At 31.9% G+C, this 23735-nt stretch overlaps 1 protein-coding gene across 1 annotated transcript in view; it reads left to right on the top strand.

Annotated features, from left to right (window-relative positions):
- The window catches only part of LOC129748030 (solute carrier family 12 member 4), a 780735-nt gene that overhangs the window by 127413 nt on the left and 629587 nt on the right, over nucleotides 1-23735 (top strand). The gene's annotated exons all lie outside the window — the stretch shown is intronic.

Here is a 23735-nt window from a genome sequence, read left to right as displayed (position 1 = left end):
GTTTTGTTGAAGACTGCAAAGTTATCGAAAAAAACTTATATCCCTCCAAACAGATTAGTACTTTTTCATGAAAAAATTAAGCATCATGGCCAAAGCAAATATTATAAAAAAAACTTAGATTCATAACATGTTAATGAAATTCTAAATTGAAATTTTTTTGCATAGCATGGGATGAAAAAATTCAAGAACATCATAAAAACTTCTTACATAGAACAGAAATTTATATTTTTCCATAAATCCATCAAAGTTTGCGTACCTTTCTCAGGTTAAAAAATAATCAGAAAACAATCACACGTGCATTTTAAATTAATTTAAACTGCTTAGGCCACACGCGTTTTGAAATTTCGAAATAGCAATTTCACACACTTCAATCTAGTTCAATTACACTTTGTTCTGTCGATCGTAATCGTCTATTATTTTAAAGATCAATCACGTTCAAATACCCCTGCATTAAAACGAAATCTATCGTCCTATAGGAACTCTATGAAACTATTCTCATGTTTGTTCAAAATTTTCTAGTCCAAATTAGTGTTTTTCTTTATTGTTTACAAAACATAGGGAAATTAGGGGTGAAAAAAGCACTATATCTCCGTTTGTAAGCTGGTAAACTTGTGTAATCTGTTTGTTTGTAAGTTGATATAGAGTCTGAAACTTTGTCTAATTGATTTTCCGAACAATTTTACTAAAGGAAAGTATATGTTCATAGATTTGGTTCATGTAGGACGGATGATATTGGAATTCTTCGTGGTTTATACACTTTTTCCCCATTGTGCGATGCTTTAAAACGTATTTGGATTTCAATAAATAAAAAAAATACAGAACTGAAAAAAATAAATGAAACCACTCTACTGCATGAACTGTGAAACTGTTACGAATCGAACGACAACGAATTTTATAATTGACAATTGAATTTTAGATACATTAAAATACTTTGAAATAGTAAAGTAGAGGATTTAGGTTATTTTTCAATGTTTTTTTTACCAAAAAATTCAAGCAATGAGAATAAGAAAACTTATTTTATTTCAACAAATGTGAAGAAAATCTTTCAAGTTGCATCATCGTTTTCATTTTTTATTTTTTTATTTTTTCATTGTGACTCTGTACTCCAAATTCAATACGAGAATTGAAAAGCGACTAATCCCATAGCTGTTTAAAATTTCAAATGACAATCCTCTCTCAAATAACAAGGAAAGGCTTGAAAAGGCTAAAAAGATAAGGTTTTCTCTTGAAAGAAAATTTCAGATATCCTCGCCAAAGTGCGCCCAAGCCTGGCCAAGACCAATTCTTCCCAATCTCGCCAAGTGCCAGGCGCAAGCAATTGCAATCACTATTTCATTAGCATTATTACCGGTTCAAGTTTTCTGTTGACTATTTATTTCCGCTTGTCTGTCGCTTGAGTCTGTCTTATGCTTGAGATTCGATTCCGGTCCAGTCAAATCTGGAACGATCTGCCGCTCACTGGTGCGTTTTTTTCTGCCCTCGCTGGTGGCCGTTAAACTTTCCTAGGAATCGTTTTGTTCCCGGATGACATGGCAGAACAGAAAGTGGATACCATTTGCCGGAATGGCGTTTTTCATTGATTCAAGAATGCAACTTTAAATCGTGTTTGCAAAGTCTTTTGATTTCAAGTTGAGAGCACATGGGGTTGTTTAGAGAAGTTTGTCCGGTAAAAACACATGGGGGCAACTGTTTCCGATTCGTTGACAACTCTAAAAGTGTTTTTTTGAGTTGTTATTTTTCCAAATATGAATTGTAAATGTTGCTTTTAGAGAGCAGTTATTTGTGCATATATAACATGTTTTCAAAATTTCTTCACTCTTCTAGTTAAAATGATATTTGTGATTTTTTTTTAAATTTTGGCATATGTACGTGACCTTGACAATTTGTGTCAAATTCAGCACCCATGCTGAAGTCTCGAGCAATGTTTTTCTTTTTCGTGGAACATGAAAAGTTCAATCCTGAAATTTGGATTCCTTATTCTTTCCCGGCACGGTTTTGTCAGTGCTGTCAAGCAAGGGTGAATTATTTACATTTGGCTGCTCTTTGGCTTGGCTGGGAATGGAGGCTGTAAAGCAGCTTACGGATGTACATTTTATGTAAATTTCTTCCGGTAGTCTTTTTTTTCATAGACTTGTCTTCAAGAGCCAAAGAAAAACTTGAGATGTGAGAATGTTTCTCCCAACAGCTGTTTTGTTTGTGTAAAGTAACGGAATGTTGAAAATGAAAAGGAACCTCTATACGACTTAAATATTGTAAGTCGATTGTTTCAAGTTTTTGAAATCAGTTCGAATTGTAAAAACTTTATTTAATCTATTTTGGAGAGCTATTAAACATAAGCTCAAACAAGAAATTTTGTTTTTTTTTTCAATTGAACTTTTTTAATTTATTGCAATTTTCCTTATTCCTTTAATGCATAGTATTGTTTTAAATCAACACTTACCAAAATCCAAATATCTCGGAAACGCGTGGATATTTTTGGAAGATGTTAGGACATAAAATGTTCTAGAGATAAAAAGAAATTAGTATGGTATTTTAATCACGGTTTTTCTATGTTTATGTGAGATATCAAACAAAGCATGCAGAAAAAAATGCTAAATTCAAATATATTTATATTTTTTCCAAAAAAGTAGTTTTTGGAAAATTGCTGATATTTCTTCAGATTTGCTAATTCTATCAAATTTTTTAACCTCAATCAATCACTAACACCTTCTTGCACCCAACTGACAAGGTTTGGAAGAAATTTGTCATGCAAGTCATGCATTAAAGGGTTAATCTATACTGGATGTTCCATGAAATATTGATTGACGAGAGCAACTTACAAGCGATTGACTCTGACGTTTTACGACATCTTTTGAAACAGAACAAGAACTTCAAAAAAGAGCGAAAACTGTTAACGACTTTAAACTCATTCAAAAAAACCCAAGAGACTAATATTTCTGGCAGGTGAAATTCGGTCTTCGGCTACTACCTTAATGGCTTATGGTCAAATACGAAAATGCTCAGTATTTGATGAATGTGCCGCTTGACGTTCATTTCTCACCTAGAAAAGGTTACAATGCAGCTATCATAAAGAAGAAAAGAATGATTATTGAAGGGTTGAATTCATCGTGAAATTGTTTTCATACCACTTTTTCGGTAAGCATGAATAACTCGAAATGACCGATGGGTAGAAAATAGGAAAGGAATAAAAAATAGCCACAGCAATAACATGTGTTTTGAAAAATATTTTTTTGAAAAACAACCCAAATAAATTTAAAAATAGAAGAATTGTGTAAAATTTAGCTCACCACCGATTACTAATTTAATAGTTCTGAATATAGAATTCTTAGCTGAAATATTTATCATTTACATTTAGTCTGTAACTGAATTTCAGCGAAGCCCTTAAGTGCCTTAATATGGCTTGATGATTGTCTAATTTGAGTTTAATGTAGCAAGAATCTTCTTCAATTTGTAGAAAATAAATAGAAAATCCTTAAATTCCATTTTTTGTAGTCTTCGAAAACGCTGTATAAATCTTTACAAACTCAAATTCTGAATTCTTTCTTTCAAAATTCAAAAGTTCAAAAAGGCTTGTACTTAAAAACTTTTTGAAATTATGGCCTACGCTTTGGTCACATTCTTTTTAAAGGGTATACAGTCAAATATTCATTTAATTACTACACTTTTCAAATATTTTTTTGTTTTTTCAGTACATCAACTTTAAACTCAAATTTTTAATTATTCAACCTTTTTAAAATGAAAGCTGCAACATGATCCTCAAATCACTATATTTAGAAGATTAAATCGAGTATGGGAGAAATTGTATGCGAGCCTTTTATTTCCTTTCCAGCTCCCCTTTGAATGGGTACAGGGGTCTCAAATCGTCATACAATTATTTCTCATAGCCAAATACTTTCCCATACCAAATTTACTTTTATTTTCTTTCTAAACTATCCTCTTTTTTCATATCTTCCCACTTTGAGGAATGAGGGGTCATTTGCTCGATTTGTATTCGAAGTTTGCATATAAAACTGTATGAGATCTGAGATCCAGATTATTTACACAGTTTTTCGTATAACATCGTACTTATAGTCGAACAATTTTTTTCGTGGTATTTTTTACTGAAATTTTAGGGAAAAAAATTTATTTCATTACGTTATTTCCACATCAGTTTATCAAATTAAAAATCATTGCATTAAATATAAACTGGAGAAATTTTTAACGAATTAAAGTTCCAGTTGAAATAAGTGTATATGTGTAATTATTTTAAAAACACAAATTTTCGCACCTCCATCTGGCAGCGATTTTATGTACCTGATTAAGTGTGGCAGCCAAATGGGTCATGTCGTATTTCGCAAACCGATTATATACATTTTTAAGATTGGCCCAAAAAACTGACCCGTGCAAATATCAGCTCAATCAGACTTTATTTCGGGGTGCCTCAAAGCGCTCAAAGTTTCGGTTTTTTAACCCTTAAAAATCCCCTAAGAAGTGATCAAAAAAATTCGAAAAAATCTAAGTTTTGATGCCAATTTACTTAAAAATGCATAAAACGTCGATTTTTTTTTCAAAAATCAAATTTGGAATTTTCAAAATTGCGTGAGGTCCCAAAGGAAATCCGGAAAATCAAAACTTTTATTTTTATGCCAAAAAACATAGAAATGCATTAAACGTCGAGATTTGGTGTTCAACAGAAAAAAAAATTGATAAAAAATCGACTTACTGGAACTTTTTTGATATTCTAAAGCACGGCCGGTTTACCGCCTAGAAAGTCCCAGCAAGTCGATTTTTGACCAACAACTACTTTTGAAAATAGCAAAGTCCAACTTCTTTTTTATCATTATTTTTCAAAAAATCAGAATATTAGAATTGTTTGACGGAATGGAGGAAACCAAACAAATTCCGAATCATTCTGTGTTGTTGGTTTATCAATTACAAAAGGCAACAAGCTTTTTAGTTGTTATATTTGGTAATTTTCATATATATTTTCCAAAATTTGATGAATTGTCTTGCATTATTAACTAAAAATCGACCATTTTTGCACTTATATTTACCTTTTTGGGTCTGAGGGCCTCATATGCAATTAGTGTTCGAAATAAAATTAGAAAATAGAAAACTAAATCATTTTAGAAATATTGGCCCTCTTTTGGCACAACTAGAGAACTCTACAAATATTAAAAAAAAAATGGTTCCAATTCAATGATCGAAGACCGCGAATAGTTTCGAGTTTTGTAAAAAAAATTATCGATGTTTTTTTATTGTTACTTTTTTCCGATTCTGCAAAATCCTGAATTTTCGAGGAAACTTTGAAGAACATTTAAGCCAAATTTCATCTTTGCTATGAAAGCATACATATGTCAAATCGTTTTGCAGGCTTCGAGTAAAAATTAAATCAGTTTAAATCTTTAAAATAAATTACTCAAAGATTTTTTTTTAATGGTGTTATAAATGGTTGTGATGTTATATATAAAAATTTCTTAAAATACTAGTATTTCTTATTTTAAAAGCCTTGAATTTCTGAAAATAGAGAATCTTGACAAGACCATAGGCAACAGAAATGCTGTTCCCAGGTGTTGTTAATGATTGAATTGACTCAAATCTAATTCATATTTGTACTAATAAACGCCATATCACCAAGAACTAGAGGTGATGAACAAAAACTGACAGAATAATCAAGTTAAGGACGCCAACATTTTTTTTTAATTCATTCATTTAAAATAAGGCCATAAATTGCTTTTTCCGTTCAGCTATCAATTAAATTTCATAAATAAGTTATTAAAATTCAAGACGTATTTTATTGAAAACACTAGTTTACAGCATTTTTGAACTAAGTAAACTGAAGGTCATTTTTAATGTGAAATCGGGTGCTGAATCCGAAAATGAAATTCAAAAAATTCTTGGTAGAGCAGTTTTTTAGTTATGCTCCAAATATGCATATTTGAAAAATTAAAAAAAAATCTTTTGCTTAGATTGAAATATCTTGGACTGCATAACAGTAATTTGAAATATATTTTTTTGCATACTAAAGGTGAATGAATGTTCTATCGATCAAGTGAACATCATTTTTGCGTATAATCAACAATATTGTTGATATTCGTGCACTCAGAAAAATACTATTATGTATGCCATAAGATTCTCTTATGAAGTGGCGCCATAAGAAAAATCATTGAAATTCATAAGATTGTCTTATGACGCGAATGAATTCTGAAGATGAACGCCTGTTGCAATGAGAGGTTGTTGCTTTTCATAAGAAGTTCTTATGGAAACAGTAAATCACTTTCTAATAAGAATGATTTTAGATATTTCATGCTGAAAACATTCTCTTTATTGTTTGCCAAATTTGTTTGAAATCAAATCATATATGGTCACCATCAGCAGTGCATCAACAGACGCTTCCATCAAAGTTTTTTTTACCGCATCCCAATCTTCGACCTTGTTAGATCAGATAGCTGAAAAGTAAACAAAAATATATTTCAAATTACTAATATGTCGCTCACATCAGAAACAACAAATCGGACTTACCATTCCGGAAATGACAATATCATTTATCTTTGAAGTAAAACTATAGTAACTATGAACTGGCGATTGCTTCGTTCTGTTAGATGATGAAAAAACTGTTCAAATGAACGAATGTGTTCATTACTTTCACACAATGCCGTTTCTTCTATTTTTCATAAGAACATCGTATGAAAATTGAAAGAATTTCATAAGACTCTTATCAAAAATTATTTTACACTCTAAAAAGCGGTTCATAAAATGCATCTTATAAAAATTATAATAAGAATTTGCCTGAGTGTGGCTTTATGATAGAAAAAATTATAAAAAACTTTTTTTTTTGGAGAAATTTTTTTTCAGCCAAAGTTTTAGACTCGATGATAACATTTATAAATTCTTATTTTCATTTGGCTTTAAATGTCATTTCAAAACAAACATTTCAAGTAGTTATTTATAAAAAAAAATCGGTTGAAAATTAAAGAAGTTTAGATTACTTAACCACTACAGTAATTTTTGGCATTTTTGAACAATTTAACGAACCGCAGTGTACTTATCATAGTATAGGAAGAATTAAACATGGAAAATCGCACTCGCTTCGCTGAAAAAAGATTTCTCTAAAAAAAGCTTTTTCAATCATTTTTTCTATCATAAAGTCACGAATATCAACAATACTGTTGATTATACGCAAAAAAGGTGTTCACATGATTGATAGAAAATTTATTCACGCTTGAAATGCAAAAATGAGATTTCAAATTACTGTTATGCAGTCCGAGATATTTCAATCTAAGTAAAAGAACTTTTTTTAATTTTTCAAATTTTCATATAGGGAGCATTACTCAAAAACTGCTCTACTGAGAATTTTTTTAATTTAATTTTCAGATTCAGCGCCCGATTTCACATTAAAAATATTGGTCGTTCAATAAAGTTCACGATTTTTTTTTAATTTTGTAAACTAGTGAAATCATTCAATCAATCATTAAATATAACTTTTGAATAAATTCTCTTAAGTTCAAAACTACAAATTCCTATGTGTATTTTCATTCGTATTCGTTTAATGGTGTTTCAAAGTTATTGATATTAAAGCTTAGGAGACTGTGCAAAAATATATGAAACTGGGTACGGTTTATGAGACTAGAAAAAGTCACCATGGAGCCTAAAAAATTTACCGTTGCAGAAAAAAGTTCTAAAAAAATAAAGATCTTTAGGATAAAGCATTTGTATAAAGCTAACTGTTAAAACCATCCACATGTCGACTAAATTTGGAACATGGCTCGCCTGCTGAAGATTTTTGCTTCTTTTTAAAACTGAAATAATACAATTTCTGCAATTAATAACTTTTTCTACCGCGTTAGATTTTCTTTGCTCTCACCAAATTTTTTTGTCTTGCCCAGATCAATCGAACTGCATACTACACATCTGTGTGTACCTGAAAACCAAGTTGTCAGAAAACGAACATCATTTTATATTATTTGTTAAGGACTTACCGGAATAATCATTGCGTTCAATCTTTGATTCTGATAAATTTGGAATCGTTATAGTAAAATTTATTATTATTTTTTCAAGTTTGTGTGTTTCGAAATTTTAGATGACACATTCGGCGGGATGAAATTATAGAGAGAAATTTTATTTTAATAGAATATGAAAGAAAGGTGAATAGACAGGCATTAGTGCGCCAATAGAAGCAAGCCTGATAGGTGTTGAGATTTTAGGCTAGAGAGCAGGTTTCATGAAAAGCGTTATGTTACGTTTTTGCTCGCTCGAAATGTGCGTAAAAACACGCTCTCAAACTACTGCACACTGTTACAGAACACCAATCTAGCGGAACTAAATGAATAGCGCCCAGGGATGAAAAGATAGACTTTTGATGTCTTCGACAACATTGCATAATTTTGCAAGGCGCATACTTTAAAATAAAATATAGAGTCGAGGGGTCCACCAATAGCAAGATAAAAATGCTAACTTTTTTGTTAAGCATTTTAGAGCTTTGGTTCCTTCTACAAAGTCTGTTTATCAGATTGCTAGGTTGCCGGTCTATCATGGTCTATCTCATTGGTTTTAATTATATTGTTTTGATTACGTCTAGAGAATTGAACCGCTGCTCTCTAGGTTGCAATGAAACTCACCAGCCTCTCGACCAATCCAGCAATAGTTCATTGCCACTGTAAATTAGTAATTAAACTTAATGTCATTTGAGATGATTGAATAGGTTGGTCAATAGATTGTACCTTATTTCGTTTAAAGGACTTTCAGTACACAATATGAATAGTAACAAAAATTCGCATCATCAAAAATTTGTTGGAATATCTTTACATTTATAAGAAAAATTCGAAAAAATCTTGAATCGAATTCTATTTGTAAATATCAGTACAGCTACAAACGAAACAAATACCATGACAAGAAATTGACAGACATTTTTGACATGTCGCTTAGAATTCCCACACAGGTTCTTTGAAACACCTTCAAGTATCTCAATGGTGCGTTTTAGAATGTTACGCGAACGTTATGGACCTTCTTGAAAGAAGTTCTATTGAAAGCGCATAGAACTTCCGTTATCGATAGTTTAACCTTTCAAAGGGTGATGGAATTTCCTGAGTAACTTTCACGCTACAAGAGTCACCTGAAGCTCCCGTAAAACATTTTTTCAGCCAAATGTGAACTTCGGAGTTCCATCTTTATGTAAAATTGCGACTTTTGGTTGAGAAATAATTTTCGAATGTCAGAAACCGTATGAACCATCCTAAAAATTTTCCAGTCAAAATGATCGCCTTTAGTTGTTGTAAAAGTTGGTCTAAGGCATCAAAAGCATCAAACTTAAGGGGAAGGTGCTAATAATTGCTTCCCGCTAAATTTCATTTCAGGACCATTGTGCACTGAAGCTTAGAATGGTTTAACTTTTCCAATTTTCTTCAGATCACATCCAAACTTCCAGGGATGATTTTCTCTGCTATGTCAAATAATCATGACAAATTTCGAAAACCTTTCAATAAAGTACGATGAGTTTTTGTTATAATATTTTAATATTTCTCCATTCTTTCTGTGGATGTTTTCTAGCAACCCACTGATATCCATGGTTGGTTTTAAACATTTAGGTAATTAATATTTTCCAAACAGGTACGTTACACCACTGCCAGCTTTCTATGAAAATTTCAAATTCTTAAATTTTTACACCTCTCATAACTTTTTTTGGTTGTTTTTGCTGCCGAAAATAGCAATAAAAATTTTGGAAGTAATCCATCCAGTCCTGAATTAGTGTAACGATTTTTAATGTTGTATGGGAATTTATATGGGAAAACAAAAATTTTCATTCAAAAATCGCCAGAGATATATAGAAAGTTCCACATAATATCACTTTGGAATTGAAATATTCCTTGATTCTTGCAGTACAATACATGTGAACAAAGCACAAACCTTGTCCTACCCCAGAGAAATATTGAATTATAACAAAAAAAAAATTTCAAAATATTTTTTTTAATCTTTTGCTATCTTGATTGCTTATTTGAAAGCTGTGTAGTGGGTTCAAAGTACATGTATAACACAATATCAAAATACATAACTTTGCTGAACAAGTCAAAGTTATACAATTTCATTCTAAGGAGTAACAATGAAATAAAGAAAAAAAATCTTGAAAAAACAGTTTTTTAAATCTGAAACGTTGTAGGTAAGACAAAACAATTTACAGTCTTCGAAACAAAGTTGAAAAATGTTATGTTCTACAATCGTTTAGTTCATTATGATGTGTTTTGAAATTGTTGAAGCGCTGTAGAACGCATTCAGTGTGATATATTAACGATTTTCAAAGAAAAGTTTATCGAATTGCGCAAATTTTTGCACCATCAACCAATGTGGATTTTATTTTTGGTGTTAATAGGAATCATTACCATATAAAACTAGCGTGTAACTTGGTGGAACTTGACGCAATTTTAAGATTGAATATCTAGTATTTTGTTCACAAATATCACTTTCGTTTCGAAGACTGAAAATTGTTTTGTCTTACCTACAACGTTTCAGATTTGAAAAACTGTTTTTTTCAAGGTTTTTTTTCTTAATTTCATTGTAACTCCTTAGAATGAAATTGTAGAACTTTGACTTGTTCAGCAAAGTTATGTATTTTTTAAGATAAACAACTTTGTAGAAGGAACCAAAGCTCTAAAATGCCTAACAAAAAGTTAGCATTTTTATCTTGCTATTGGTGGACCCCTCGACTCTATATTTTATTTCAAAGTATGTGCCTTGTAAAATTATACAATGTTGTCGAAGACATCAAAAGTCTATCTTTTCATCCCTGGGCGCTATTAGTTTAGTTCCGCTAGATTGATGTTCTGTACCAGTGTGCACTGGGCTCGCTTTATATGGGAATTCTGTTTCTTATTTTCTCATGCATATTTAGCTAATGAATAGAGAAAAGGCGTTACAATTCATGGGAGCTTTTAATAAAACATACCCTCTAGCCTAAAATTTCAACACCTATCAAGCTTTCTTCTATTGTCGCACTAATGCCTGTATATCCACCTTTCTTCCATATCCCGCCGAACATGCAATATAAAATTTCGAATCATAAATAAACGGCGATTAAAATCTGATAGCAAATCCAATAAAAAAGGTTGCAATAATTAAATAACACTCAGCTCTAACTCTATGCCAAAAATGCGCTGAAAAGTGTACTGTATCAAAAGTGCTATTCCGATCAGGAGAGGAAAACAAAACTATTTCAAGTTGATATATTTTGATACTCAATTTTTTCTTTTAAAATGAGCTATAATGCAGTATTCAGTAGGATGTTAAAATATCTTAAATTACATCTTTATTTGATACTAGCTGACCCGGTGTGCTTTGCTACACCTTTCAGAATCTAATGATATTTTCAGAAATCATTCAAATTTTTATTGTTTTTGGTATTATTTTAAATCAAATTATGACGAAATTAATAAGCAACCACTATAAAATGAGAGTTTCAGCTGGAGTTTCAAATTGCAACACAAACCATAACTTATATTCTGAGTCTTGATTTATAAATTTGTTTTAAAGAGCTGATAATTTTCATCTGTTTCCTTAAGTTTCGCCCTAAAAAAGAAGGGTCCCAAATTAATCGTTCGCAAATAATCTAACTTATAAAGTATGGTTGTTTTTGCTTGATATGTCCTGGATTTATGCTAATAAACTGATTAGAGAGCCCCCCCTGTCCTTCCCTTCACCCCCTGCTGAATGGAGATTGTAATCTTTAATAAACTTTTTTTCGTTCCCAAAAATCCTCTTATATCAAATATAGTTCCATTGGTTAATAAGTATTTAAGCTTTACAACAAAAATTGTATGGAGCCCCTTTCTTTCTTTCCCTCTCTACACTGTAAAGCATAAGAGTCTATAACAATCGTAGAAACATATCTCGTAACCAAGTACCTTTCCATGCCATATTTGTTTCCATTTATTGGCTTCGTAAGCATAAATTGAGAACATATGCTAACAAAATTGTATTGGGCTCACCTCCCTCCTCCCATGTACCTTCTCACTGAAAAGAGGATGATAGGTCAAATAATCATAGAGTCATACCAAAATTTTCCATGTTAAGTTTTGTCCATTTCTCGGATTTTGTAAAATAAAAGTTAAATGTAAGTTTCCCTCTTTCCTTTCTATATTCCATGCCATGCCAATTTGGTTTTATTTTAGTAGTAAATTTTTGAGTTATGTATAAACTTGAAAGGGAGTACCATCCCCCTTTCCGTTCTCCTCTTCTTTAAATAGAGGGGTGATAACTTAATATTCAAAAAAGTATTTTTCGTACTCAAATACTTTTTGATGATTATGATGAAATTTGGTTTCATTTGCTCGATTTATTCTCGAGGTATGCAAAAAAAATGGAAACCCCCCTTCTTCCTTTATACCTTACCGCTTAAAAGGTAATTTATAATAGAAACATTTCTCGTATTCAAATACACTTACATGTCAAATATGGTTAAATTTGCTTGATCGGCTCTCCAGTTATACTGAAAATTGTAAGGGAGACTTCGCCTCCCCCTTTTCATCCACCTCTTCGAAAGAGTAAGGGATACCAAATATTCATAGAAGCATTTCTCGTACCCAAATATCGTTCCATGCCAAATTTGGTTCCATTTGCTGTTGTAGTTCTTGAGTTATGCAGTAAAAATTGTATGAAACTTCCCTCCCTCTTTCCTTCCTCCCCACTGTAAGAAGGAAGGGGTCTCAAACAATCATTAGAACATGTCACGTTCCCAAATACCCGCCCATGCCAAGTTTGGTTCCATTTGCTTAATTACTTTCTTAGTTCTGTTGAAAACTATAAAAGAGGCCCCTCCCCCCTTTACATCTCCCTACCGGAAAGAGGGAGGGGTCTCAAATAATCATAGAAATATTTTTCGTATCCAAATACCCTTCCATGCCAAATTTGGTTCCATTTGCTTTATTAGTTTTTGAACAATATAAAAAAATAGAAAGAGGCCCCTCCCCCTTTCAACTGGAAAGAGGGAGGGGTCTCAAATAATCATTGAAATATTTTTCGTATCCAAATACCTTCCCATGCCAAATTCGGATCCAATATCTTGATTAGTTCTCGAGTTATATGAAAAATTGTAAGGTAGCCCCCCTCCCCCCTTCCTATCACGCCACTGAAAGGAGGGAGGGGTACTAAATATTCATAGAAATATTCCTCGTTCCCAAATACCACCCCATGCCAAATATAATACCATTTGCTTGATGGGTTCTCGAGTTATGCAAAAAATTGTCTTTTATTTGGGAGGCCCCCCCCCCTTCATGAGAGAGGGAGGGTTTCAAACCACAATAGGAACCTTCCCCGGCCTCCAATACTCCCACCTGCCAAGTTTCACGCAAATCGGTTCAGTAGTTTCCGAGTCTATAGGGAACAGACAGACAGACAGACAGACAGACAGACAGACAGACAGACAGACAGACAGACAGACAGAAATTCATTTTTATATATATAGATGCTCATATCAAGATTTAATCTTATCCAGATACCATAGCTTGACATTGAGCAGAACAAAATCTTACATAATTATATCTCTTCAAGATAGGAATGCTTCGAAAGAAAAATTCTAGTGGAATGTCAATAACCCACATTATTCGCTCAAACCATGCTCCATTTTTTGTTTCCCACAATTAGATTCAATTTTAAGAATATGTCGAGAAAATATTAGCAAAGTACGGTTTGGGCCGTTGACTTCGATGTCCGTGTTTCATGGAAAGTTGTATGTCTATCAAAATAAGATATGGTTAGAGTATTTTATAATAATTTGAAACAAATTCTTTATCGTTGAAAATGATTTAAGAAACTCATAGTCGAAAACTTTGATTTAAAATTGTAACTGAAAAAGATGTAAATATCTCGTTGAGATATGTTTGAGTTATTATTTTGATATGCTCTCCTGATCGGAAAGATTGGAAAAGCACTACACTAAAGATTTGAGCTCCAAAGCAAAATAATACATGACAACTTCATTCAAGCGAAAAAAAAATCATGGGATTTTCATATATAATTTATCCCAAAATATAAAAAAGTGAGAATCGAACCCAACGCAAAACATTCATATTTCGACTTGCCAGTCCGATAACCAACTGAGTCAATGAGCAAACGAACGAGAATAGGATAGGAATTGGATTGGAACGAGATGGGAATGGAACGGGAATGGAATGGGAATGGGATGGGAATGGGATGGGAAGATAGAACCTATACCAAATCTATCATTATGAAAATTGAAACGATTTCAAATATTTCAAGTTGTGCTAGCTGACTTTTTTTCCGAAAACTTGAAAAACGATGCAAAAATGATGAAGTGAATATCGTTCTTCCTTACTTTAGACATCTTACTCTTTGCTGTTCAATTTAAGTTTGTCCTAACATTATTGCGTAAATGTTATAATCCTAAACACCCTTAATGCACGTGTGTCATCGGGCTAAAATAAGTTAAAAATTTCTTTCCATTTTTATCCTCTGGAAGTTTCTTAGTCACCTGAAGCTATCAGACACTCAGTCAAGCATAGTTCAAGAAGCAAACATTTGCATCGAACTGAAACAAATAAGCCAAAAGTACTGAACTGCAAGAAAATTCCAACATTGTAAGCAACGAACCAATCGGATAGGCAATTGAAAACTTTTCCCGGACTGGCCTGGGTGGGCAGCCACCTTGAAAAAAAGTTCGCCCTTCACCCTGTCTGATGATGTCCATTTGCCCTGGAAAGGGATAGTTTCTGAAAGTTGGTAGTTGTGCAACTAAGTTTGTCTTTAGAACAACATTACACTGTTGTGTTTAGGTGGTTGTATTGCCTTTTGGGTAGTTGGCCACTTTGCTTTTCCTTCCTTGGATAGAATGTGGGATACCAAAAAAAAATATATATGGACGCGACCACATGTCCGGTTCCTCGGTTCTTATCTGGGTTAAGGTGGCAGTAAGTCGCAATGTTGCTTTCTAAGGTGCTTTTAGGGTTTTGTACGTGTGAGTGTATTTGTGTGCCTGTGTGTGCAATAGCAGTGACGACGGATTGACCTCGTTGTGTTGTGTTGCACTTTTTTCCGATGGCGAAAAGGGATATTTGAGAGGGTAGAAACGAGGAAAAACCCCGAGCAAGGCGATATCCATTTTCAATACTAATTGACTTATTCAATTATTTACGCTCTGCCGACTTTCTGCGGCAAAGTTTATTGGTTGCATTCTTATCTCTTGGTATTGGTTCTGTGTCATTCTTTAAATTAACAACCGGAAAAGGCCGATACTGAATTCAATGAAACGTTTATCGGGCAGACGTTGCAATTTAGCCCGTGTGGTTCAAGGAGAACTTAATTACCGCTTTTCTTGGACAAGGATAGAGTTATTTTTCAAACCTTCAATTTTGTAGCGTTCAATCAATCCGTTCCTGTTTCAGTCAAGTCGAATTGACTATCTGAAACTTCTATAAGACGAACATCTCGATATAAATCGAGCGAAATCAATATGTTGATTTCCGTCCCACACAACCTTCTGAATATTAAATCGTGTGTCTATGTTTGTTTGATATGAATGATAAAAGAAGATGCTGAACTTGAAAAGGGAGTGTATGTAAATAGCTCGATACATCATTATTTTTAGGAAAAAAATCTTTTTTTTTAAATAAGTTAAATTACAATTGTTTGTTTTTAACTGGATTTCTCATCTGAACATTTCGAGAATCAATCAGTGTTATGATTGATCAAGCGATAAGTGAATACTAAATAGTGTTTTTACAGCTTTCAAACTCAACAGTGCTCAAATAAAATTATCAACCAAAATATCACAAACCTAGGACGATAAACGAGTACAAAATTGCAGAAGACTAGAGAAACAAGTGAAGTCCCGCAGCACAACAAACAAGCATCTAAGTATAGGCAAAACAAACAAGTTTTAAACTTACAGCCAGACAATCACAAGAAGGAAAACCAACCGACCAGTTTATTGAAAATAGTTTTCCGGTTGTCTGTTCCTTTGGGAGGGGGGAAAACCGGGAGAAGTTGCTACAAACGGAAAAGTTTTGTTCTCCAAGAGAATCCAAACAAGTGTACAGAAGAAAGCAGAAGCAGTAACTCGCTGCTGGGAAAGTAGCAGCAACAACGTTCGTTTACGGGGTGCAGTGAGTGTGAAAAATCCCATTTTAATGAATGGAAAGTGAAATTGTAAGGCGTTACTGTAAAAGTTGTTGAAAGAAAAAAAAGTGAAAAGTGGAAAAAATAAAGGTAGAAAATATCAACGGATTAAAAAAAATAATGTGAAAGAATTAATGAGTGAGAGGAAGTTTATCATCATGACTAATTTAATTCCTTAAAAATCAATGTTGGACATGAATTTATGATCAAAGTCATAGTGTCGAATCCTGAATCGAAACAAGATTACATTTAAAATATACGTGAAACAGGCAAACCTAAGGAATTGGTTTTACAATTAAATCGACATCTTGTGTATTGATTTTCATGATTCAATTCGAAATTTCTGCTTAAACCTACTGGTTGTGCTTGTTTTACTTTTCAAACTTTACATCGTTTCATATCAACAGACTTTGCTCGGTTCAGCATTCCGATTATAATCAAGAGGATAAGTAAGGTTGAAGGAATTCTTCTTGCACTCGTTCGGGCCGGGGAAATCCAGGCAGTTTTATATTAAAACCTAGCAAAATCCGTGCATTTGATTTCAAAATATGTAGCCAAAAATCCAAGCAAATTTGCTCCCAGCTAATTTGGTCAACAAAGCTCAAAAAGAAAAATACTTGATTTTTTTTTTCATCTAAACACATCAACAGATTGAAAATCGTGAAATTTAGGCTTCCACATAACCGTTTATAGTGATTTTGATAAAACTTCCTCAAAAAAAATTAATTTAATTACACAAGTCCACAAAATTTACATTTTTCCGAAGTGAAAAGAACCTAAACACTGATCTTAACTTATTTGGAGGCGCTGATTCGAAATTTGCAGTTTTTTATAGCACCGCTTTTTATCGAATTAACTTTGGAAAATGGGTATAAAATCATTTAATGAATGTGTGCACTTTTTTGGCATAACTGAAGAAGATTGCAAAGATTTGTAAATAAAAGGTTTCAATTCAATAATCTAGTATAAAATTTTTTCTCGATATTTATTTTAATTTCATTTTGATTAATTTTTGGGAAATTTTAACCCGAATAGGATCTTAGATATTTCTTCAACCATAAGTCCAATTGTTTTGCAGTCTCCTACAAATGTTTAAACGAATTAAAATCTTTAATTTCAAATACCGTCAACTGGGGCAACATGCAACAATTTTCAACTTCGATGGCTTCTAAAAAACTTATGTTCACAGTTAATCGTATCCTTTATGCAACAAAAGTTTTAAGGATGCTGGGGCATCCAATTGGCGTAGTTAAAAAAATTATTGGTTTCCTCAGTTATTTTTAATTTTCTAAAAACATGCGATTTTCACACTTCTTAGAAAATGGGGTAACTTGCAACAAACTTTGTTTTTAATGAAAAATCTAATGCACACGTACAAAAATTCATAGTTTTTAATATATTTGCGATGCCTTAAAGACCATTACGCATGACAACACCAATTTCAGTAGTTTTTGGGTCTATAAAAAAAAATTTTCACATTTTTTCTGAAAATAAGGATGCTGCATACATTTAGGGGTAAAATAATACTACGAAAAATTCTACAAGCTGAAATCATAAAAATAAATGTTTGGATGAATGAAATTTAAATGTTTACAAACGCGTGATGCAAAACATTCATATTCCAGCACATGGAAACGAGATTTACAAGGTATTTCTTTGATTTGCATTTTGTTGCATTTAACCCCAGACACCTAACTGAATTTTCAAAATATTCATTTAAAAAAATTGGGTGATTGTTCGAAAAATATTTTTACACCAACAATGTTGGTATAACATGAGGAAACCTGTAAAAAGTTTGTAGGTAATTTTATCAAACCGATCCGTCATACTGGGTAAAGTTTTTTTCGGCATCAAAAAATGTTAAAATTTGTACATTTATTGCTCGATTTTTCAAATTTTACATAAAAATAAAAAACTTAAGACAACTAGCTTAAGATGCGAGAAATTATGTCATCATCATTTTGTTATCATTAAAAGATAACTTTATTACAATACAATAAATTAAAAATTGATTCAATGTAGTGTTATATAATTGTTTCGTCGAACCCCGCTGTTGCATGATGCCCCGTTAGACGGTACTTAAAGACTTTCTTCAGCGGTGTCAGAAATAGGTGTTTTCTTATCTATTTCAATTCCTAAAAAATTTTTATTTTTTTTAAACCTTTATATCTCTGAATCTATAATATCTAAATAAAATATCGGTACCAATTTTTCCAAAGGGTGTATACGCCAAATGTAAACAAATGGAGTTATCAGCTGGTTGAAAAAGAACGTTCGAAGACCTACATTTTGAACCTATTCACTTGTCTTATGGATGATTTGTGATCGAGTTAGTGAGAAAACAAAATAATATTTTTGCTGGGAACTTATGTAGTTTTCAAACTTAAAACGTGATTTTCTCAAAACAGCGATGTTGGCGAATTCGCCCATTACTCAGCCCATTACCGATACCGATATAAATCCTTGATTGAATGGAGGAAAATAAATAGATTCCAAATCAGTTTTTGTTTTTATTTTGTTGACCAGTACATCAGTTATCAATGATCGATTTGCTCAAAATTGATCAATTTCAAAATTTCTCACGCCATTTCACTGAAACAATATCTTTCAGACAGAATCTGGCAAATGATTCAAATTCAGGACGCCAAAATCTACTAAAAACAGTCATCAAAATATAGGCACCAATAATGCTGTCCTTTAGTATTATAAGTTGTACCCTGGGTATCAGCCATTGCAAAATGTGTGTAGCCACGCCATGCTATGCGATGTTAACTTCTTGAAAAATTGAAAAATTTTAAATTGCTTAATTTAAGATTTTTATTTGATTCTGCAAATAAAGTAAACGAATCCGGGCAAAATCCTGGCTATTTTCATCAAAATCTGAGCAACCGGGCTGGGCCGGACTTTTGTCAAATATTTTATCGAATATCCGGACCAGTTCGGATAAAACCGGGCAATCTGGCAAGTTTAAGAATAAAGCCTCGGACCAGGTTTTTGACAAGGATAGCAATGAAGGCCCGGTTCAGAATCAGTGTCAGTAACAAGAATAAAATCTAAAAATGGTTCATGATCGGAATAACGATAAGGTTCAGGTCTAGTTTTAGTTCCACGATCAAGTTTTGGATGAAAATAAAAATCAGGATCAAGATCAGGATCTGAATCAGGAATAAGATTTGAATTAGGTTTAGGGTCGCGATCAGGATCAAGATCGAGATTGAGAACGATATCATGATTAGAATGAGGATATGGAAAACAATCAGGATAAAGCACAAAGTCAGAATTTGAAAGTTAAGGTTCTAATTCCAGATAAGGAAGGGGTTCTGGGTCAGGACCAATGTCTGTTTTTGAATCTGGATGTGGATGAAAATTGAGATCAGTGCAAAGGTTACAATTACAACCAGGCTTCGTATTAAGATAAGTTCCTGTATCAAGATCAGTGTAGGGATGAGATGAAGTATGTGTAGAAAATGAATCAAATTTTATTAAAAATAAAATAAAATAATAGTTGTATTCGGCAACACTGAAGATAAATAAAATAAAATAAATTTTAATGGCAACATTTGCTATTTTAGCAACACTAGGCAAACAAACAAAACAAAGTCAGTCATTGATCTATTCTTGTGAGTGACAGAAGTGTTTAAGTGAATCTCTGAATTGAGATTCGTAAAATCACGACAATCAGGATATAAATAAGAATGAGAAACATGATCTAAGGCAGGTTCAGAATCATAAGGCTCCATTTAACCAACAGGATCATCATTAAGGAATTTTTCTAGGAATGGATTTAAATTCCGATATGAATCAGAATCAGGCCTGGATAAGGTTTCGAATTAGATTTTAACATCAGGAACCGCATTGAGATATGCTTCAGAATCAGGATCTGTAGGAGAAGCATTGCCGTGGGAACGAGGAAAGGGTTTGGAGGCTAAACCCTCGCCCATGAGGGTCCAAAACTGCAAAGCGAAATTTTCTTCTCAAAACCCATAGTTTAAATTTCCTAATTAAATTTAACAGTAAAAGGATCAACTTATTACTGAAGCAAAAACCTTGAAATCTTTTCCACATTTACCTAATTTTAATGCAGTTTCAAAAAATCATTTGTTGATAGGAAATTTGTCCTGATTTTCGAATTTCAATAAGATTAGACTAAGCTTTGTATGCATAATCAAGCAGAAATTTTAATCGTGTTTTGAATTTTTGAAATGTTTTCTGCATGATTGTAAATAAACAATTTCCAAATTTGCCTGAATGCTGGCCAGATTTTCGGAAAGGTTTGTCCGGTTGAAACTAACTCGAATTTTGGTTTTGCAGATCTTGGTTTTAAGATTGGGAATTTGAAATTTGAACTTTTAAATCTTATTTAGAATTGGAACCAACTAAGTTTCATAACGGTAAAAGCTGGAATCCAAAAATTCAGTATTCGAACAAAAGATTTCTTGTTAAGGGTTTTCATACAAATTTCGCTTATCCGTTCATACATATTACATAGGAATTATTATCTGAATTTCCGATTCAAAAAACGTCTTCAAAATCCGCATTAAGTTTTTGATCTGAGGTTGAAAATGCAGAATTCAGGTTCGAAATAAAAAATAAAAATTCAGTTTCAGCTCAAAACTCAGTTTTATTAAAGATCAAAATAACAATGTGAGAATTTTTTAAGGAATCAATTTGAAGGGCATCGCAATTTCATGATTTCTATTTTTTGATTCTAAATTGAAATATTATAATCTCTCAGTTTCAATTTGGCATCAAATCGGAAGAAATTACAAATATAAAATAAAATTGGGCAATATTTTGAGGATTTTGTTATATAAAAAATCTACATTTTAACTTAAGAATCTTGTTCACAGGATTCTAATGACAAATTAAATAAAAAATGAATTTGTTTTGTTTGGTTGAAGAACTTGTTTTTAATTTTCAAAAAATTCAGTTGGAAATATATTTAATGGTTTGTTGTTGAACACTTTTTCTTTTGCGCACTCTTTAAAAAAAAATCTCTTACTTTTATTTCAAAAAAATATATTTGATACATTTCCACCAATCCTTAAAATGGTAATGCGTGTGGTTAAAAATTTTTGGCTCCAGATCTGCTAATTTAAATAAAAAAGGATAAAAAAAATCCTTTAAATGGAGCTTTCAAAGACCCTTATTTATTTTCAACTTCAAAAAAGAAATTGGTAATGTCTAGAACTTAATGCGTAGTTCATCTAGAAATAAGACAGTTATACATTTGATTAAAATACATACAAAATACAAATTTCATAATAATTCATGAAAAAAATTTAAAAAATATTTCAAAATTTTCGAAAATAAGTCCTAGAAGGTGCCAATTGTTCTTCAAGAAGTTTTGAAAAATAACTTTAAATAAATCAGATTAATTTTCTTCTTTTGTAAACTTGATTAAAATGAAATATTTTAGGTTGAAACTTTATTAAAGAAGAATCTTCAATATAAATAATGTCAAACAAAAAATACCAGTAGAATATGTTTTCAGTTGAATAAAAACATTTAATCTAGGTTTCGCAAAAATCATTTTTTTGTTATATTTGTAATAACTTCTGGTTTGTGTTCCGAACTGACTCAGCAAACATTTAAGAAGGTATATCGCAGAAACATCTGATTTTTTAAACAAATACACCAGATGAAAAGATTGTATTGAAATTACCAAAATAGCATATAGCTACAAAAGCGGAGGCGATATATTTATCTACACTGACGCCCTTTTATCGTAAATTAATACACTTTTCAATAGCTCATCGCAAATGTCGATTAGCATATTCTCAACTTTTTGGAGACATATTTACGAGTTGACTAAACTGCTAGTCGAGTCTACTCTAGTTGAATATTAAATTTTAATCTAGATTCCAGAATCAAAATTATGAAACTGCTATAGCCTGTCAATTGAATTCTTAATGAAATTCTCACATTGACATTTGAATTTTGAATCTAAAACTTAACTTCGGGCTGATTCTGAATACTTAATTTTGATTCCGAATCTGAGTACAGCCTTTCGAACCTGAGTTCAAAATCTGAATTCAGAATTTGAAAATGATTTTTAAATTCTCAACCAGAAATCTCTTATTTGGATTTTGAATTGTTGGCTATTTCTTCAGTTATTTATCCGTAATTCAACTTGTGAATCTGAAGAAAAACTGCGAATGATAAAACTGGTTCAGATTTTCCAATTCTTCATCACCGTTATGAAACTTTCTGATTCTTACGCAGAATCGGATCTAAACATTTCAAATTTTAAATATGGTTTGTTGTTATAAAAATGTTATTTTCATATTCCGTAAAGCTGAGTTTCAAACATAAAAGTTTGAAAAACAATGCCGAGATTTGAATCAAGATTATTTTCCAAATGATGATCCAAACTTACTGAACTTCAGAGTAACAAAAAATTGGATTAAGAATCCGGATTCTTATCAACAGACATCGAATTTAAATGTTTATAAGCATATTCGGAATCTCAAAATCCGGAATTATTCTAGCCTAAGCTTTCCAAATATTTTCCCCAAGTATCCGGACCGTGCAAATCCGGGATATTCCTGTCCAATAATCGTCAATATCAAAATTATTTAAAACAAACCATGAAGAAAAACACGTGTTATTTGTTTATCAAAACACATCAGTAAATTTTAAATCATAACTCAATAAATGAAGACGCCTTAACATAATTTTGATGCCTCAGTTTAAATTTTTGTTTGATTTTGCAAATAAAGTGAGAAAATTCGTGGAAAATTTGGATGATTTGGCAAACTTAGTCTTATCTTAACGAAATTCGATATTTGGGACTTAATTTCTATCAAGTTGAAAAATATTCTAAGTTCTAAGTCAAGACTGTTACTCTTGAATAATTTTAGTCGTTCTTAAAAATTTGGTTTAGAATTCGTAATTTTTATTTTAGAGAAGAATATTTTACTGGGCTTTTTGGACCCTCATGGAGGGAGGTTAAAAAACCCTTTATATGTACCAAATGTATAGTTACAGAAACCTTGTTGTATAACGCAAAGTCTAGGAACAAAATTCGGAAAAACTTGCTTCTGAAAAAAAAGTAGCCCAGCTACAAAATGCTCGAAAAAAAATTCACTTAGTGTCGAAGAAAGCTGATGTTAGAAGCTATATGTTGCACATAAGGATATATTTTTTTTGTTTTTTTTTAAAAGATATTGACCACAAACATGTTAAAAGTGGTGTAAAAACCATACTCTTTAATTAATGAACCGTCAACATTGTTTCAGTAACAGAAGAAAATTTTTGAAAAATGGATTTGGAAAGTTGAATTAAATTGGCACATTCTCGCATCTTTATGTTTTCAAATTTCAAATTCTCAAAAGTAGCTATTGTTCGAACTTTAAACAAAGATCTTTTCAGTTCGTTAAAAATATGATTTTAAATTTCGGAATTAGGAATCCTGTATTCCGAATCGCAAGAAAACGATATTTAGGTGTCCGTATTTCTGGTTTATTTTTTTTATATTTTGAAATTAAAATTACAAAACTTTAAATTAAGGCTTAAGACCTGGATACTATTTTTGTAAGCATTAAATCTCAATTTTAAAATAAAAAAATAGGTTTCTTCAATGTTATTTAATCCTCCAAGTCTTCACTTCTTTTGATTGAATGTTTTATGAACTC

Source organism: Uranotaenia lowii, chromosome 2, assembly GCF_029784155.1.
Source record: "Uranotaenia lowii strain MFRU-FL chromosome 2, ASM2978415v1, whole genome shotgun sequence".
NCBI classification, from domain to species: Eukaryota; Metazoa; Arthropoda; class Insecta; order Diptera; family Culicidae; genus Uranotaenia; species Uranotaenia lowii.
Note: the sequence above shows the minus strand (reverse complement) of the source record. Positions and strands in the feature narration are given on the sequence as shown.